Raw genomic sequence first — 13,264 nt, forward strand, 5'->3', positions numbered from 1 at the left:
CAAAGCATTGTCATTTCCACCGTTTCACGTGACCCTCAAGACAGCAAGGAGGTGGGTAGCTGCGGCCAAAGTCATCCCTGTTTTACCAATGAGGAGCTGACACTTAGAGAGTCAAGTCACTGGCATGAAACCACACACCCAACAAGAGGCAGAGGCCCAGTGACGGCAGGTTATGAGCTTTTTCTACTCCGCCCCCTGCCTCCCACTTGGCTGTAAAGTAAGGTGTGCGGAGACCTTGTTCCGATATGTTACGTCCTTCCAGTGGCTCCTGGGAGAGAGCCTTGCATCTCAGGGACCTAGCAGAAAGCAAAGGCGGTGTGAGCTGCAGGGCACTGTGCCTGGACCACGGGGTCTGTCCATGGGTACCACCAATGGGGCATTCCCCGGGCACCAGACAGAGCCTTATGTGGACCAGCCGGGTGAGACGACACAGAACATACACACTCTTCTACCACCAGCGGAATCATGGCGGCGGGGGAACGTGCTGTAGGACCACCGAAGCTTTCCTCCAAGTTCATTTCTCCCTGTCTCCTCTTGGGCTTGTCCCCGTGCATTCGAACCTGTGCGTGTCTACCTGAAGCTGTTACCTGAGTTCCATCTCTGTCCCTCAAGTCCAGCTGCCCTGCTCCATCCAAATTGCTTTGACCTGTGAGGTCAGCTGGAACTTCTCAGCTCTGCTCCCGTCCCCACTTAGCCCAGCTCCAGCACCTGACTCAGCACCTGGCCGGCCTCACTTCCTGGTCTTTCCCCTCGCTGTCAAATCCTGTCTCCCCTCTTTTCTCACCAATCCATCCTTCAGGGACCACTTTCCTGTGACAACTAATGTGCTACCATGTCTTACAGCTTGCAAAGTCCTTTTGCCTACATGCATATAGACAAACATTCATACCGACTCACATTTAAGAGTTAGCTTCTCCTCCCTGCTGGATCTCTATTCATCCCCTGCCTAAACTACCAATACTGGGTTGTTATATATATATTTTTAATATTTATTTATTTGTGTATTTATTTATTTGTTTGGCTGTGCCGGGTCTTAGTTGCGGCCTGTGGGATCTAGTTCCCTGACCAGGGATCGAACCCGGGCCCTCTGTGTCGGGAGTGTGCAGTCTTAACCACTGGACCACCAGGGGAGTCCCTCTAACACTGGTTGTTTGTGAGTTGTTGTTGTTGTTTTTTGTCTTTGCCTTCAATGCACCTGAGCTCTGCCGCCATTTTTCTTTTAACCGACCTACGTTAAGATCTTCACTACCTTCCTGATAAATTGCTCCTTATACGCTTTCAAGCATCCTTCCTAATGTGAAGATCTCACTTCCTTTCCTCCAAAAATTCTATATAGCCCCCTCCTGTCTCTTTCTTCTCTCTCAACATTCAGAGCCTGTCATCGATTGTTAAAATGTGACTCCTGAAACCAGCAACTTTAAGGGTCAGGTGGCCATGAATGACAGTTCACCCCATGGCCAGCCACCCCGTGCTGCCTGGGTGTGTTTGCACATCCACACCTTGCTTCTACCCTGCCGGCTCCTTGCAGCAGTGACAGTCCTTTTCCTTTATAAACTACACAGATGTTTAGAGGAAGCTCTGGGTTAGTTCAGCTGCTCTCTGGGTTCTATCCCGACTCAGACACGCCCTGTGTTCTATTACCTATAGGTTTGGCATTATACCGAAGGCAATTTGGGGGAGGCATCGTGAGAGGTGACTCCCAGCTTGCCTGTGATTGAAACTCTGACGATCAGAGAAGTCCTAGGAACATGTCCTAAAATTGAGTCCTAGAATTTCATAGAGGGGCATGCAAAGCCCTGTGCCAGCCCTAAATGGACCAGAGTTCTAGATAAATCCTAAACCAGGACTTCAGGCACAGGGACAAGTCAGGATTCCAGACATGGGAACTCAGATTCAAGGAGACCTGGTCTTTGGAACAAAACAGAAATTCAGGTCATAGAACTGGTGCCCAAGAGCAACCAGAGTGACCTTGTGCTGAGACCTAAGGGTCAGCTGGGTCCCCTCACATCTTCCCCTGATATGAATGGGCCTGCAGCCAAGGGGGCAGCTCACCTATGAAAGGACCACCAGTGGTCCCAGCTGGGCAGAACCAAGCAGGACTTCACTTCCTCCTCCTTCTGGGTCACCTCACTGCAGTCCAGCCACTGTTCCTTCTCATTTCTGCATTTAAAACTTAAGACTAACTCAAAAATATATGCACCCCATGTCTATTGCAGCATTATTTACAATAGCCAAGATATAGAAACAACCTAAGTGTCCATCAATGGGTAAGTGGATAAGGAAAATGTGGTATCGGAATTCCCTGGTGGCACAGTGTTTAGGAATCCGCCTGCCAATGCAGGGGACACAGGATAGAGCCCTGGTCCAGGAAGATCTCCCATGCTGCGGAGCAACTAAGCCCGTGAGCCACAACTACTGAGCCCACGTGCCACAACTACTGAAGCCGCGCACATAGAGCCCATGCTCCGCAACAAGAGAAGCCACCGCAATGAGAAGCCCGCGCACCGCAACGAAGAGTAGCCCTCGCTCGCTGCAACTAGAGAAAGCCTGCGCGCAGCAATGAAGACCCAATGCGGCCTAAATAAATAAATAGATAGAAAAATGGTATAGATGAACTGGTTTGCAGGGCAGAAATAGAGACACAGATGTAGAGAACAAACGTATGGACACCAAGGGGGGAAAGCGGCGGGGGGTGGTGGTGGTGGTGGTGGTGTGATGAATTGGGAGATTGGGATTGACATGTATACACTAATATGGATAAAATAGATAACGAATAAGAGCCTGCTGTAAAAAAATAAAATAAAATTTTTAAAAAGACATAAAATATTAATGAAGTATTTGGCGTAGTTGACATGGACATATACTGGATTGGTTAATTTGTTTTTTCTTATTTTCCCATGTCTATTTTGTTCTTAGTAGTGTGTAAATATGTAGCCCATGTGCAGTGTTCTCTTACAATAGTAAGATAGGGATTGTCATGAGGCTCCAATGAAACGTACCACCACCCTACCCCACCCCTTTGCAATCTATATATATAAGTGCATATCCCTAGAATGACTATTGGCATTGTCAGCTCAACTCTGAATTGCTTGTCTAGGTGAGGTCTCTGAGAGGCCAGTGTGTCCCCTGAAAGTGGTAGGTTACTATTTCAGTCACCAAGATTACAAGTGGTGGTTCATACAGGAAATGAGACCACCAGGAGATTGACTTCAAGCAGATAGGAGAGGAAATTACTTTCCCAGCCCTTATCCTCTGAGGTTTGAACTTTGAATTGCTTGCTAGTACTGCAAGAGAAGAAAGGTGACTTCTACCATGTAGAAGCACGCTTAGAGTATTCCTTCTTGGAACCCAAGCCACATGGAGAAGCTGTGTGGAGAACAATCAAGGCCTTCAATCAACCGCCCCAGCTGAGTCCCCAGACGACAAGCAGCACCGACTGCCCGCCCCAAGAGCCAGCCATCGTGGCTATTCCAGCCGGGTTGAGCCTTCAGAAGACTGCAGCCCTGACACATGGTATAGAATTGCACTGTTGGGTCCAGTTAACCCACATAGAAATTGTAAGAGGCTATAAATACTTGTTGATTTAAAAATAATACTAATAAAATAATAAATAAATTTATTTTAAAAAGAAGTGTGTGTGTGTGTGTGTGTGTACTTCAATATTATTCAATCATAAAAGAGAACGAAATCTTGCCATTTGCAGTAACATGGGTGGACCTGGAGGGCATTACGCTAAGTGAAATAAGTCAGACAGAGAAAGACAAAAACCATACAATCTCACTTATATGTGGAATCTAAAAAAAAAAGCCAAGCTCGTAGATACAGAGAACAGATTGGTGGCTGCCAGAGGCTGGAGAGTCAGGGTTAGTGGTGAAAAGAGTCAAAAGGTACAAACTCGGGCTTCCCTGGTGGCACAGTGGTTGAGAGTCCGCCTGCCGATGCAGGGGACACGGGTTCGTGCCCCGGTCCGGGAAGATCCCACATGCTGCAGAGCGGCTGGGCCCGTGAGCCATGGCCGCTGAGCCTGCGCGTCCGGAGCCTGTGTGTCCGGAGCCTGTGCTCTGCAACGGGAGAGGCCACAACAGTGAGAGGCCTGCGTACCGCAAAAAAAAAAAAAAAAAGGTACAAACTTCCAGTTATAAAATAAGTCCTGGGGATGCAATGTACAGCACGGCAACTATATTTAATAATACCATATTGCATATTTGAAAGTTGCTAAGAGGGTAGGTCTGAAAAGTTCTCATCACAAGATAAAACAATTTTGTAACTATGTGTGGTGACAGATGTTAACCTGACATTGTGGTGATTGTTTTGCAATATATACGAAAATTGAATCATTATGCTGTATACCTGGAACTAATATAAGGTTATATGTCAATTATACCTCAATTTAAAAAAATTAAGTACAGAAGAAATGGTACCCCAATCCAAAACGATGACTCTCCAGGTCTGGTATTTTGTCATTAAAGGGGAACACAAGAGATATTTTTGCAATTGCGTACACTCAGCATCAAAGAACCTCAGGCTGATAGATGCAACTTGAGGATTTATCCAGTCTGCCTTTTCTCAGATACAACATTCCCAACAAGAGACTATCCACCCTCTTTTTGACCATCTTTGAAACCATCCCTTCCTAAGGCAAAGCTCTTTCTTCTTTCTTACAAAGATTTTCCTATTGAGCCAGAATTGGCCTTCCTAATAATTCCTACACAGTGGTCTTTGCTTTGTCTGCTGGAATCGCAAAAGAGAAATCTACTTCCTTTTCTGCATGTGGAAACAAGAGTCAGTCATTGTTATGGGCTGAATTATGTATCATCGTCCCCACACCAAAAGTGCATGTGTTGAAGTCCTAACCCCCAGTACCTCAGAAGGTGATTGGATTTGGAGACAGGGTCTTTGAAGAGGTAATTAAATTTAAATGAGGTGGACTTCCCTGGTGGTGCAGTGGTTAAGAATCCGCCTGCCAGAGCTTCCCTGATGGCGCAGTGGTTAAGAATCTGCCTGCCAGGGCTTCCCTGGTGGCGCGCTGGTTAAGAATCCGCCTGCCACTGCAGGGGACACGAGCCCTGGTCTGGGAAGATCCCACATGCCGCAGAGCAACTAAGCCCGTGCACCACAACTACTGAGCCTGTGCTCTAGAGCCCGCACGCTACAACTACTGAGCCCATGAGCCACAACTACTGAAGCCCGCATGCCTAGAGACCATGGTCCGCAACAAGAGAAGCCACAGCAATGAGAAGTCCGCACACCGCAATGAAGAGTAGCCCCCACTCACCAAAACTAGAGAAAGCCCGCACGCAGCAATGAAGACCCAACACAGCCAAAAATAAATTAATTAATTAAAAATAAATAAATTCAAAAAAATTTTTAAAATAAAAAAAGAATCCGCCTGCCAATGCAGGGGACATGGGTTCGAGCCCTGGTCCGGGAAGATCCCACATGCCGTGGAGCAACTAAGCCCATGCGCCACAACTACTGAGCCTGTGCTTTAGAGCTTGTGAGCCACAACTACTGAAGCCTGTCCACCTAGAGCCCCGTGCTCCTCAACAGGAGGAGCCACTGCAGTGAGAAGCCCGTGCACCGCAACGAAGACCCAATGCAGCCAAAATTAAATAAATAAATAAATTTATTTTAAAATAATGATTAAGATGGTAACTTTAAAAAAAAATTAAATGAGGTCCCTGGGGCGGGCCCTAATCCAGTAGGACTGGTGTCCTTAAAAGAAGAGGAGATTAGGACACAAACACACAGAGGGAAGACCAGTGAGGACACAGGGAGAAGGCCATCTGCAAACCAAGGAGGGAGGCCTCAGAAGGAACCAAGCCTCCAGATGTTAAGACAATATATTGTTATGGCGGCCACTGCAGACTAATACAGGCTCCCAGCTAAGCCCCCTCTTCAGCCTAAGCAGACCCTGCTCTTCTTACTGAGCAGGGATCTTCCCTTGCTCCTTCCCCATGTGGCTACCTCTCCCCTCCGTGCACTCTGGTTAGTTCCAGTGCCCAGAGACGAAGCCCTGCAACCAGTTAGTTGCCCGACCACTTGTGGAGGAAGACATGCCTCTCACTTCATTGGACTCTGTGCTGCTGCTCACGGAGCCTAGGATTTAGTTAACTTTGATTGACTCACCCTTGGCTCACCTTGAGCTTACAGTCCGTAAAGAACCCCAGGCCTTGTTCACTAACATTACTGTCAAAAAGCCACATCTTTCACTTCTGGGCCTTCTATACTTGTTTTTTCCAGACTGATGTTCCATGTTGGATGGTAGCCACAGGGATGTTTTGTAGACTTTTCCCCCTACAAGCAGAACACTTGGCCCTGTTATATTTTAACTCATCCATTCCCTGTCTGTGGATTGGGGTCGGGGGAGGAGGGACAGAAATTGCTTTTCTACCTTCAACACATTAGTTAACACCGTTAGCTTAGGATCATGCGCTAATCCAACTTTATGACACCAACATTCTTGAGTATGACACTGATAAAAGAGGAAACAGGTCATATAAAGCACATATAAGAGGATCCTGTTGAACGGGAATAGCAGTGCGGAGCCCAGTGGTAGCAGTCTCTGGAGACTCCATTTAAAGTTGATATGAATTTGTTAATAGAACTTGGGTCTGGTTATTCAACCAACTAAAAATTCCATCCAACTCTGCCCTTACCTGCCTTCCATTTATATAGCAAACAGTCATCGAGGGCCACGTTTTTCCAGGCTGTCCCCCAGGAATAATATCCACAAAATCACTATCTTCTCTACAAAGCAATATCTCCAGGTACGTGTCCTTTGTACTTTGCACGAGCGTCTTCGTTCTAGTGTTCCAAGATTTAATGATTAAGCCTATTTTACTCCAGCCATGCCACCTATAATTTTTCAAACTTACAAGTCTTACATATAATATCCTCCTGGACTTCTACTTCTGGCCATAGAGCAGCTAAGATGATTAGAGAAACTCTCCCCATAGAGCATACCGAAAAATGATGGGTTCCATGAAAAAGGCATCTTTTATTAATACTGTATGTGAAAGAGCCGGTTGGAAAGTAAGGGAATTCCCTGGAGGCCAGAAAGGGCAGTCCAGAGAGATAAGCACACCCGTGAGAGACTTTCCCCTGAAGTGTCTGCTCACCTCTGGTGTCCAGAGCGTGGGTTTTGACAGGCCACACATGACACAATGGGAGACAAAGCTGGGGACCTGAGGCCTCTGCCTAAAGCTAGGAACCTCAAAGGACAACACTCTGAGGGGTGAGTAAGAATAAGATCCACACCAAGGAAGAGGATGCTGGGAATGTGGCTCTTTGGGCCTTGGAAACTTCCCAACCACAAGACCACCCTCTGCAAAGTTTGTGGTCTGAAATCACACTATGTCAGTGACCCCAAAGATGTTTAGCTAAATTTGGTTTATAGTGACTCTAACTTCTTAATGTTCCTGGTACAAGACTGAATCAAACACAGATTCTCACTATAAACCCAGGGCTCAACAAGCCCCTGCAGAGAGAACGCTGAGGAACTCACAATGAAATACCCCCAGGGTCCCTAGTGCCTGGTGTCACCAACGCCTTCAGGGAGGCACCCCTTCAGTATCAACTCCACCAGCTTTCACAGCCCGGAAGTCAAACTTGGGAGCCTTCAGTTTCCAGAGTGCCCTACAGAAACTTTTATTGTTCAGGGCAGCCTGTCAGTCCGTAAGCACAGCATCTCTTTGTAATGGCAAACCATTACATGGAGTGGTACTCTCAGCTCTTACCTTTGAGTTCTTTCAGAGTGATGCCACCCGATCTCATTAGCTGAGTTTGTTTGCCAACAGGTCTAGAACCTTGGAGCTACCAGCACTATTTCATATAGACCCTCTGACTATTTGGGGGACCAGCAATCTCATTTCTTAGAATCTGTCCTTAAGAAATCATCAGAGATGCCTTTAGTGGGTATGCACAAAATTGTTTTGCTTTTTTCACAGCACCACTATGAAACTATCCTGATTATTTACTTGCGTCTTTTCCCCCATGTGGATGTAAACTCCGTTATTTCCTCTTGTGATTCAGATTATGGTAAGAATAACAATAATAATGATAATGATAGGTAACAGGTCTTGAGTATTAACTGTGTACCAAGCATTTTGCTATGCATTTAATACATTATTTATACATTATGTCATTTAATGCTCACAAAGACTTTATGAGGTTAGTATCATTATCACCCTTGTCAATCATTATCAATAATGATCAGTTATTAATTATCATTATTTTACATATGAAGGAACTGAAGGCTTAGAGAGGTTATTAAAAAGCCCCCAAACACAACCGTGCAGTGAGTTACGGAAGTAAGACCTGTAGCAACTACGAATATTTTCTTCCTTATTTGTAGTATATAGTTATATATGTATTTATATATTTTTATGTATTCACTAATCTGTCCTTTTTCTTCTGTTTCTCCTATTATTTTATATAAAGAGTGTTACTAATTTTACATCAGAAATGGTTAACTTACAATTTAGATTTTAGGTTACAGACTATACAGGTGAGATTGGAACCGAACAAGACATTAACACCCAATGGTGAATAAGTGACTGATGGGGATTTGTGGGAAGGCACAAAAGCATTTCATGTGTATGAGGAATCATTGCAACAACTTAAGTGAAAGTATAATGTGTTTTGTTGTTGCTGCTGCCACATGGAAGTTAAATCCTGATGAACAGTGAGAATGGGTGCAGTGGACTCTTCCTGTCTGCTCTCAGCTCCCAGCTTGATTCTCTCCCTTCTGGCTCCCACTCTGTATGGAAGAAGCTAGGACCGTGCAAATTACACTTTCCAGACTCCTTTGCCAGCAGGTGATTCTGGTGTCATTTGCTTTGGGGGTAGTGGCAGCAGCAACATCTTTGATGGTGGTGATGGCAAGCTGACAGTTGATGGTGAAGCAGTGGTCTGGGGATGCAGGTCCGTACGTTCCCAGGACTTGGGAGCTGGACGGACAGCCTGCAGGGAGGGTTTGAAGAATTTTTCCCCCAGGAAATTTTGGTGGGCAGAACGATCCCCCCCCAAAAATAAATATCTATGCCGTAATCCCGAAACCTGTGAATATGTTATCTTTCATGGTGAGAAGGACTTTGCAGGACTTCCCTGGTGGTGCAGTGGTTAAGAATCCGCCTGCCAATACAGGGGACGTGGGTTCGAGCCCTGGTCCGGGAAGATCCCACAGGCCGTGAAGCAACGAAGCCCGTGCGCCACAACCACTAAGCCTGCGCTCTAGGGCCCGCGAGCCACAACTACTGAGCCCACATGCCACAAATACTGAAGCCTGTGCACCTAGAGCCTGTGCTCCGCAATAAGAGAAGCCACCACAATGAGAAGCCCGCGCACCGCAATGAAGAGTAGCCCCCGCTCGCCGCAACTAGAGGAAGCTCACGCGCAGCAACGAAGACCCAGTGTAGCCAAATAGCACAGGGAGATCAGCGGGTGCTTTGTGACCACCTAGAGGGATGGGATAGGGAGGGTGGGAGGGAGACGCAAGAGGGAGGGGACATGGGGATATATGTATAGTATAGCTGATTCACTTTGTTATACAGCAGAAACTAACACACCATTGTAAAGCAATTACACTCCAATAAAGATGTTAAAAAAAACCAAAACAATCAGCTACATCCCTCATCCTTCTCCCAGAGGGCCCACCCACCTCCAGGATGTACAATTTCCTCATGCAGTGCAAAGAAAAAGACTAAGCGATACGTGGGATCCTCCCGGACCGGGGATCCTCCCGGACCGGGGCACGAACCCGTGTCCCCTGCATCGGCAGGCGCACTCTCAACCACTGCGCCACCAGGGAAGCCCCAAAAGACTATTGTTTTAAAGGGAAGGAATTGCAATAGTGCTTCCATATTGTTGGTGGAGGATCAGCGTTCACTTCACATGCGGATGGCTCTTTGTTTAGGAAAACGCCTGGAAGGGAATTGTATAAGAAAGGGAAGGTTCCTCGCCCTGGGGCTCTTTAGACAAGAGGTAGCACACACGGCCACCTGCAAATCTCTCTGCGCCCAACTCAGAGGGGGTGTATTGTGTGCATGCCCAGTGCCAGTGTGCCCCTCGTTTGTTTGCTGAGTACCAAGTAAAAATTGAGAGACTTCATCTAAAAATCCCATTTCTCTTTTCTCCTTGGAAGAATTAGCCTGTCTGGAAATTCTGAGTCCACACCTGGTTTGGCAACAATAGCCTGAAGGGTGAGTGCCTCCCTCGGCCAGGGCCTGTGCTCAACAGATGGACAGCCACCCACAGTGCCACTTCAAGCTCAGGTAACAATTAAATTTATCCCAGCCACTGGCTGCCTGGCCCCTGTGGGCACTTGGGGGTGGGGCGGATGGACGTACATAAAGAGACATCGATGTTCAATAGAATAAAAGCTCCAAGAGATTGTTAAAATCCTAGAAGGAAGAAGATGAGAGGGAAGATTTGGGTAAAGCAGAGAGCTTGGGTGCAGGGGGAGGGCTAAGCATGAGCGATCTGGGCAGGTATAAATTCCTGATGGCTGCAGTGGTTGCAAATGTTGAATATTCACCTTGAGTTTGATTCCAATCTGCATGTTATCATCTTCCTCATTGATTCAGAAACTGAGGATTAAATCTATTGTGCACAACAATCTTTTCTTCCCAGCATTTTATCCAGAAATATGTTTGCACAGCATATCAGAGGTAATGGAGCAGGTGAGGGGGGCGACCATGCTGGAGGAAAGCCCAGCTCAGGGACAGAGCCACTGCACCCAGATGCACTGACAAGGGCCAGATAGCAGGCTGGCTGCCGGTGGTGGTCTCTCTGTGGAGCCACAGGAAGCAAGAGGGGACAGGTGGGAAGGCCAGAGGCCACACACAGTGGGACAGAGGGGGGAGGCGTGAGGGCCAGGCCCTCAGTCAGCACAGAGGTGGCTGACCTGAGAAAGGTCCTCACGTGGGGACTGCTCCTTCCCTGGCCCGGCCCCTTCCACCCCGCCCTGCCCTGCTCACAGCCTCGCTGGCACAGGTGCACAACAATCTTGTGTTATGGACCTTTCATAAGTCCAGGAACTGAAGAAGAGGTCTTTCCAAGCCAGGGGACTCAGAGTAGACAACAGCAGGCAGTGGCACTTAGGGGCAGCAGGAGGAGAAGCTGACCTTGTCACAGCTGACCTTGTCACAGCTGACCTTGGAGCAGGCTTGAGACAACCCCTTTTTCTTTTTTTTTAAATTAATTTTTATTGGAGTATAGTTGATTTACAATGTTGTGTTAGTTTCAGGTGTACAGCAAAGTGATTCTGTTATACATATACATATATCCACTCTTTTTTAGATTCTATTCCCATATAGGTCATTACAGAGTACAGAGTAGAGTTCCCTGCGCTATGCAAGAGACAACCCCTTTTTCTACTACTAGAGAGTAACCCTTGGAAGAGGGGCCCCACAGATCCCTTAATTCTGCCCTGGGAAACCTGCAGTCAGGACAGAGAAGTGTATTTATATGGCTCTGGATATATGCATCATTTCACTTTGTATTTTGGTGACCCATGCATTGATCTAATATCCCCACCAGACTTTAAACTTCTCGAAGACCAGTGCTATGTCACTTTTTAAAAAAAATTTTATTATTCCATATATAAGTGCTATCATATGGTATTTGTCTTTCTCTGTCTGACCTATTTCACTTAGCATAATACCCTCCAAGTCCATCCACGTTGTTGCAAATGGAAAATTTTCATTCTTTTTTATGCCTGAGTAATATTCCATTGTATACACACACCACATCTTCGTAATCCATTCGTCTGTTGATGGACTCTTAGGTTGCTTCCATATCTTGGCAATTGTAAATAATGGTAATATATATATACATATATATGTATATATATATATATATATATATATACATTTTTTTAACTCAGTAAACTTGCTTGTCAGAATCTGTCTTATTTAAATAATCCAAAAGACATCTGCACAGAGATCTTCATTTAAATATTTCTTAACCTAGCGAAACTTTTGAAGTATTCAGCATGTCTAGAAATACAGGAATTATTAAATAATTAATGGTACAGCTGCTTGACGGAATACTATACAGCTATTAAAATGATACTTATCCATTCTGTGTAGCAAAATTTTCAATGTTAATGATATGATATTAAGCTTTTTTAAGTAGCATGCATTATTTCACATCAACCATATCGGGCTTTTCTTTGTGGCAAGGAACAAAGTGAGACTCTTTTGTTGGCAAGGGATTTATTCTAAGGACCCACGGACACACGGGGAAGTAGGGAGACAGGATACAAGAGCATCTGCAGCAAAGTCAAGCGGTGCAGAGAATAAAACTTTGGGACCTGAGAGTTATTCAGGCTGTCACCTCCTTATGCTGTGGGTTCTCAGCACTAGGTGGCTGGGCTCCCTTCTGTGAGCCCTGCCATGTGGTGCATCAGACCCTCTTGGTCTTTGTTTCTATAGCTCAGTTGAGTTTTCTCTACTGAAACCACTGCTTACCCATGACACTCACGGCTTTGTGGCTTCTGTCACCTAATGCCTTCTGCTGACTGATTTCTGCTTGGCCCCAGTTTTCTGTGTGTCTCACGTTTGAACTCCCCAAGAAAGGAGATCTAGTTGCTTTAGTTCCCTAGTGTCCCATTCATCAGAGCTCTCAGACCAGACCACCTCAGCATATAAGCTGTGCTTCCATCAAGTGCCCAAAACTGTTCCCATCAGCTCTGGTCCAAAAAGTGGCCACACAATATGAATGTGGCAGGTGCTTCAAGTACACCAGCCACATATCCAATACAATCATAGTTTTGAACCATGTTTAAAATAATAAAAACATATACATATGAAAACAGATAGGAAAGGGATACATTAAAACCATCATAGTTGGGTTACGATGGAGGGATTACAGCTGATTATTTTTCTCCATTTTGCAATTTTCATTTAATGATACTGTAATTGCCTTTTAGTTTTCAAATATTTTTTAAAAAGTAATCTCTTCCAAGCAATAGGAGTCATGCAACCAAGCTATTAAGTTCAGTCTCTCCCCCAAACTTGCCTTGGAATATACAGCAAAGTCACAATCATTAAAGCCTGTGGTCACCCTTGTTCAGCAGGCAGAGTATTATTTCTGCTTTATCTTGCCAGGTGAAGGCCATAATTGTTGTAGGTTGTGAAAGCACCTTGAAGGCATAAGTGTCTGTTATTATTCTGAAAACTTCTTTCAAATCGCTATAATAGCATATCTCACATGAGCAGAACATAGAACCTGTAACTAGCTTGGTTGTAGAAAGACGTCC

This window comes from Leucopleurus acutus (assembly GCF_964270905.1).
Source record: "Leucopleurus acutus genome assembly, chromosome: 16".
Lineage (NCBI taxonomy): Eukaryota > Metazoa > Chordata > Mammalia > Artiodactyla > Delphinidae > Leucopleurus > Leucopleurus acutus.